The following is a 7,823-nucleotide window of genomic DNA, read 5'->3' as shown; positions in this document are numbered from 1 at the left end:
CTGAGACTACAGGTGTGAACTACCATGCTTGGCCCAAATTTTCTTTTATGAGGACACCATTTGACCAGCCTGGGCAACATGGTGAAACCCCATCTCTACAAAAAATTTTAAAAAATTAGCCGGGCATCATGAGGCCACGATGGGAGAATCATCTGAGCTAGGGAGGTGTAGGCTGCAATGAGCCATGATCATGGTGAGACCCTGTCTTAAAAAAAAAGGGGGGGGACGGGAGGGGGTGGGCACCAGTCAGGCAGTGACTCATGCCTATAATCCCAGCACTTTGGGAGGCCGACACAAGTGGATCACCTGAGGCCAGGAGTTTGAGACCAACCTGGCCAACATGGTGAAACCCCGTCTCTACTAAAAATACAAAAATTAGCCTGGCATGGTGGCACATGCCTGTAATCCCAGCTACTTGGGAGGCTGAGGCAGGAGAATCACTTGAACCCGGGAAGTGGAGGTTGCAGTGAGCCAACATCATGGCACTACTGCACTCCAGTCTGGGCAACAGAGTGAGACTCTGTCTCAAAAAAGGCAGGGGGCACCATTTGTATTGGATTAGGCCCACTCTATGAGCCCCGTTTTAACTTAACCACCCCTTTAAAGTCCCTATCTCCAAATATAGTCACATTCTGTGGTATTGGGGGTTAGGGCTTTAACATACGAATTTGGGGAAGACACAGTTCAGTCTATAACATTCCGTTCTCTCTGGCCTCCCAGAATTCATGTCCTTGCATGCAAAATACATTCATCCCCATCCCAGCAGCCCAAAACTCTCTTCTGTTTTTTTGGAGACAGAGTCTTGCTCTGTGGCCCAGGCTGGAGTGCAAAGGCAAGATCTCAGGTCACTGCAACCACTGCCTCCTGTGTTCAACTGATTCTCCTGCCTCAGCCTCCCAAGTAGCTGGGATTACAGGCATGCACCACCACCCCTGGCTAATTTATGTATTTTTAGTAGAGACAGAGTTTCACTATGTTGACCTGGCTGGTCTTGAACTCCTGGCCTCAGATGATCCGCCCACCTCGGCCTCCCAAAGTGTTGGGATTATAGGCATAAGTCACTGTGCCATAAGCCACTCTGAAAACTTAACTGAGTCTAGCATTAACTTTAAGTCCCAAGTCTTACCTAAATATCATCCAAATCAAGTGTAAATGAGACTGGAGTTATGATTCATCCTGATGCAAAAATTCTGTAGCTGTGAACCCGTGAAACCAGATAAATTATCTGCTTCCAAAATTCAGTGGTAGGATAAGCATAAGCTAGATAGATATTTCCATTCCAAAAAGGAGAAATCAGAAAGAAGAAAGGGATCAAGGCCAGGCATGGTGACTCACGCATGTAATCCCAGCATTTTGGGAGGCTGAGATGGGAGGGTCACTTGAGCCCAGGTATTTGAGACCACCCTGGGCTGCATGGTGAAACCCCGTCTCTACAAAAAACTAAAAAATTAGCCAGGTATGGTGGTACACTCCTATAGTCCCAGCTCCTTGGGAGGCTGAGGCGGGAGGATAGATTAAGCCCAGGAGGTAGAGGCTGCAGTGAACCCTGATCTCACCAGTGCACCCCAGCCTGGGCGATAGAGCGAGACCCTGTCACAGGAGAAAAAACAGGGATCGCAGGTTCCAAATAAGTTTGAAACCAAATAGGGCAAATTCTATTAGATTTTTAAGGCTTGAGAATAATCCGGTTTGGCTCTATGTTCTGTCCTCTGGGCCCACCAGATTGGGGGCCCCACTTTCCTGGTTCACTGGAGAGGTGGTGTCTCTCCCTGAGCCCTGGGTGGCAGCCTGGCCCACTGAAACAGAGGAGGCCTCTCTGCCCTCTGGAACTGAGGAGGAGACAGCTCCACCTTTGGGATCATTCTCCCTTTTTCTTGAAGTATAATGCATGTTCACAGCCAGAAAGCTCTGTTGTCGTGTCCTGTTGAATCCCAGAAGTCCTACAGTCTTCTTTCATTTTGTCCCATCTCTGTCCTCTTTAGTCCCAGCTGGCCGTGTTCCTGCTGGTATTACCCATCTCTATTCCTGGCTTCTGCCATGATGGCTGATTAGGTCAGTGAGTCACACCCATGATCTCTTTGTGGCATGATTGTTTAGCCACACCCTTTGTCTTCTCACCAGAACACATTCTCAGCTTTTGCGGTATTGGATAGGCTGAGAATTTTTTTATCTTCACATTCGAGTTCCCTTCTGCCTGACAATTTCTTTTTCAATTTCTCTTTCTCCTCTTGCATTCCACTAGAAGCAGCAAAGAGAAAAAGGCCGCATAATACGTTGCTTAGAAATCTCCTTAGCTAAATCTCCCAAGTTCGCCTCCCACAGGTTCTACCTTCCACAAAACACTAGAACACAATTAACCAAGTTCTTTGCCTTCCCTCCATTTTCCAATAACATATTCCTCATTTCCTTCTGAGGCCTCACCAGAAGCACCTTCAACATCCGTATTTCTACCAGTAGCCTTCAAGATAATTGTCTTAGTTGTTTGGACTGCTCTGACAAAATACCATAAACTGGGTAGCTTATGGGCAACTGATATTTATTTCTCACAGTTCTGAGGTCTGGGAAGTCCAAAATCAAGGTGTTGGCAAATTCAGTGTCGAGTGAGGGGCTGCCTCCTCATAGATGGCTCCTTCCCTCTATACCCTCACATGGTGGGAGGGTAGAACTCTGGTCCCTTCATCCCTTATAAGGGAATGGCCTAATTACCTCCAAAAGGCCCCACCTCCTAATATCATTACACTGGGAATTAGGTTTCAACATAGGAATTGGAGGTGGGAGGGACACAAATATTAAGACCATAGCAGCAACATAGGCTTTTTCTAACATGTACCTCAAAACTCTTTCAGCCTCTACCCATTACCCAGTTCCAAAGCTACTTCCACATGTTTAGGTATTTGTTATGGCAGCACTCCACTTCCCAGGACCAAAATCTGTGTCAGTTTTCTAAGACTGCTGTAACAAAATGCCATAGACCTGGTGGCTTAAACAACAGAAATTTATGTCCTCACAGTTCTAGAGGCGGAAAATCCAAGTTCAAGGTGTCAACCAGTTTAGTGTCCCCTGAGGCCTCTCTCCTTGGCTTGTAGATGGTCACCTTCTCGCCGTGTCCTCACAGTCTTCCCTCTGCCTGTGCATGTCGGTGCCCTAATCTCTTCTTATAGGGACACCAGCCAGATTGGATTGGGACCCGCGCTCACCAACCTCATTTTAATTTAATCACCTCTTGAAAGGCCCTATTTTCAAATACAGTCACATTCTGAAGTATTAGGGGTTAGGGCTTCAGCATGAATTTCGGGGAGATACAATTCAGTCAGTAACATCGCTCTGTGCTCACTCCACTCACTCCCCAACACAGATCTTCCATCACTCACCCCACAGACCCTCATCACATGCCCTGATTACTCAGCCCACAGATCCCCCTGCATTGCTGCCACATGGACCCCACCAACACCCACCCTATAGACTTCCCATCACAAACCCTAAAGATCTTCCATCACTCACCCTACAGGCCCCATCGTGAACCCTGCATATTCACGTCATTCACCTCACAGAGCCACATTACTCATCCAACAGACTCCACCCCTGGATCATTCAGCTTATTGGCCCCTAATCACTTCACTCACTGTACTGACTCACTCATCACTGACTCCACGGAGCTCTTATCTCTCACCCCACTGACACCCCATTACTAACCCCACAGGTGACTCCCACTCATTTCACAGACCCTCCATCTCTCACACCACAAAGCCCCCTCACCTTACAAGCTAGCACATCAGCACCCCTACAGACCCCTAGTCATTCTTCCACCCCACAGATGCCCCCATCACCCCACGGATCCTCATCAGTCGTCTATAGATTCCTCCATTCCTCAAAGACCTCCTTCACTCCCCCTACAGACTCGCCCCACAGCCCCCATCATTAATCCTACAGAATCCTGTCACTCGCCACTCAATACCCCATCATTCACTCTACAGGCTCCCCATCACCCTACAGACCCCGTCAGTACCCCACAGATCCCTATTACTCAGTTTATTGTCCCCTGATCATACCTTCCAGAGGCCCCATCGCTAACCCCACAGACCCTAATCCTCCCCTGTGTTAGTTGGCTCTGGCTTCCATAACAAAACGCCATAACAAAAAGACCAGGTGGCTTAAACAACAAACTTATTTTCTCACAGTTTGGGAGGTTGGACAGTCCAAGGGCAAGGTGCCATCAGGGTTGGTGTCTGGTGGGGCTTCTCTCCTTGGCTTGCCGATGGCTACCTTCTTGCTGTGTCCTCATGTGGCCCTTTCTCTGTGCACTCATGCCCAGTGTCCCTCTTCTTATAAGGACACCAGTTCTATTGAATTAGGGCCCCACCCTTATAACCTCATTTAACCTTAATTACCTCCTTAAAGGCTCTATTTCAGATATAGTGATATTACGTTGAAATATTGGGGGCTGGTTCCCCCGATATTAGGGCTTCAACCCTAATTTCAAACCTAATTTGGGTAGGAGGACATCATTCAGTTCATAACACTCCCTATCACTCACCCCACAGATGCCACAGCTCTCACCTCGCAAAGACCCCAACACTCCTACTGCATACATTCCATCACTCAGCCTCTTGGCTTCTGCTAAACCACCCCACAGACATCCCATCACTAATTCCACAGACCCCCCCCATCACTCCTCCCACATACCCCATCAACTCCTAAGATACCCATCACTCTTCCTACCAACACACATTCGTTTCATAGATTGCCCATTATTAACCCCACAGAAACCCCATAACTCACCACACAGACCTCGACCCCATCACTCACCCCCACAGGCCCCTATCACCCCCAAAATCTTCATTCTGAAGATCCCACAACTCACCCCAGAAGCCCCTCGTCAGTCACCCCACCAACCCCTATCACTGACCCCACAGACCCACCACTCATCCTACAGATGCCCTTTTGCTAACCCTATAAGCATCCCATAACTCACCTTGCAGAACCCATCACTCGACCCACAGAGTCCATCTCTCATCCCACAGACCCCTTATCACTCACACCACCATCCACCATATACACCCCATCACTCACCCACAGATGCCATCATTCACCCCTCAGACCCCCATGACTTACCTCATAGTCCACTTATCATGCACCCAGACTCCCATCCACCCCAGAGATCCTCCGTGACTCTCCCCGCAGACCTCCTATCATTCACCCAACAGACACCCCTCACTTACTCTACAGACCGCCATCACTCATCCTGCAGTCTATCTTTACCTTATAGACCCTCCATCATAAAACAGTTGGGTACTTGAGAAGTTTTGAAGAGATGGAAAATAATAAATAATAAAACCACAGATACCTATAGACTGGCTTCAGGTGACCTGCGTAAGGCTGGACGGCAGTGGCTCACGCCTGTAATCCCAACACTTTGGGAGGCTGAGGCGAGCAGATCACCTGAGGTCAGGAGTTCAAGACAAGCCCGGCCAACATGGTGAAACCCCATCTGCACTAAAAATACAAAAAATTAGCCAGGCGTGGTGCCAGGCACCTGTAATCCCAGCTACTTGGGAGGCTGAAGCAGGAGAATCACTTGAACCCAGGAGGCAGAGGTTGCAGTGAGCCGAGATAACACCATTGCACTCAAGCCTGGGCAACAAGAACAAAACTCTGTCTCAAAAAAAGAGGACCTGTGGACTTCAGTTCAAATCCTGGCTCTGCTTAGGCCTACAGTATATAGCTCTGGAGAAATGCCTTACCGTTAAGGTCAAAGCCCTGCATGGTCTCACTCCATTCTCACCTCGTCTGCTGTCACTCACCTATCATTCACTCTACTTAAAGGCATACTGACCTCCTTGCTCTTCCTCAGACACAACAGGCATAGCCCCAAGTTCCGTCCATTGCACTGCCTACTCTCTGTGTCACTACCCACTTTGACCTTGAGCTTGTTTCTTCCTGGCTTTCAGTACTCTAATCTGTAGAATGCTTAGAATAATAACACCTACCTGCTATGGTTCGAACGTTTCTGCCCTCCAAAACTCATGTTGAAACTAAATCTCTATTTTAACAGTATTAAGGAGGTGGGAAATCCGACTACGGTATTTGAGAGATGGGACCTTGAGAGGTAATTAGGATTAGATTAGATGAGGTCATAAGGGTGGGGCATTAGTGGTTTTCTAAGAGGAGAAACAGATCTGAGCTAGCAAGGTCAGCCCCCTCACCATGTGATGCCCTGCTCTGCCTCGCCACTCCACAGAGAGGCCCCACCAGCAGAAGGGCCTCACCAGATGTGACCCCTTGACCATGGACTTCCCAGCCTCCAGAACTGTAAGAAATTCATTTCTTTTCTTTCTTTCTTTCTTTCTTTTTTTTTTTTTTTTTTGTTGTTGTTGTTTTTAGAGACAGGGTCTCACTCTGTCACCCAGACTGGAGTGTAGTGGTGTGATCACAGCTCACTGCAGCCTCAAACTTCTGGGCATAAGCAATCCTCCTGCCTCAGCCTCCTAAGTAGCTAGGACTACAGGCATACTGCCACGCTCAGCTAATTTTTAAAATTTTTTGTAGAGACAGGGTCTTGCTATGTTGCCGAGGCTGGTCTTGAACAGGCCTCAAAGCAATCCTCCCACCTCAGCCTCCCAAATTTCTTTATAAATTACCCAGTCTTGGGTATTTGGTTATAGCAATAGAAAAATGGACTAAGATACTACCTCATAGGGTTTTTATGCAGATTATAAGAATTAATTTATGTAGACTGCCTAGCATATACTTTGTATTTGTTGAATGGAAGAATGAATAAACAAAAAAGAAAGTTCTCCCCAGAACTATGGGAAGGACCTCCTTTTTGATATTCTTGCTTCCAGTATCTTTCCATCCAAGGCTCTCCCCAGGACCAAGACAGAGGCATCTGACCACATCATACCCCTGTCTAAACCTTTGCCCCAGTGCCCTCAGGATCGATTCCAAACTCCAGGCTAATGGTTTGCACATCCCACCCTATGATAAATGAAAAGCAGACTCTTACTCCTTGTCTCTATCAGAAAATCCAGCAGTGCTATAGGTGATTTTGACTCTAAGCAAATGGGGCAAGAGAGACATGCCAATAATCCTTTTCTGGCTGTCAGAGAAAATCCCCATTATTTATACCTTCTAAAAGTAGAGATATCTATCTAATATTAATACCAAGGCAACATGTTATCTTAAAAAACACCAAAATAGAATTGTACACTTGCCTAAAAAGTTAACCTTGAGGGTTGCATCCATATGACACGGACACAATAGTTGGAGTGCTAGTATCTTACAAGACTCCTTTGTTGGAAATTAACATTTGTAAGTGCAGCCTGTATTTTGTCCAGACCGCACGGATGTTGTGCCATTAAGTGGGAAGACTGCCTTTTTGCATTTTGCCATACATAAAGTTTCTCAGAAAAGTCTAAGATAGATTTAATAATTCAGCCAATATCTAGTAGACATACACTGTTTAAGAGCAGGACCAACCCTAACATGTTGTGGGCTTTTTTTTTTTTTTTTTTTTTGAATCAGGGTCTCACTCTGTCACCCAGGCTGGAGTGTAGTGGTGTGATCACAGCTCCATTGCAGCTTGGACCTCCCAGGCTCAAGCAATCCTCTCACCTCAGCCTCCCGAACAGCTAGGAGCACAGGTACGCACCCACACCCAGCTAATTTTTTTTTTTTTTTTAATTTCGTAGGGGCAGGGTCTTCCTGTGTTGCCCAGTCTGGTCTCGAACTCCCCGGCTCGAGCAATCCTCCCACCTCAGCCTCCCAAAATGCTGGGATTACAAGTGTGAGCCACTGTGCCTGACTCAGTTTATTTTTAAAAATTT

Source organism: Chlorocebus sabaeus, chromosome X (genome assembly GCF_047675955.1).
Source record: "Chlorocebus sabaeus isolate Y175 chromosome X, mChlSab1.0.hap1, whole genome shotgun sequence".
NCBI classification, from domain to species: domain Eukaryota; kingdom Metazoa; phylum Chordata; class Mammalia; order Primates; family Cercopithecidae; genus Chlorocebus; species Chlorocebus sabaeus.
The sequence above is the reverse complement of the archived record's forward strand: the minus strand, read 5'-3'. Positions refer to the sequence as shown.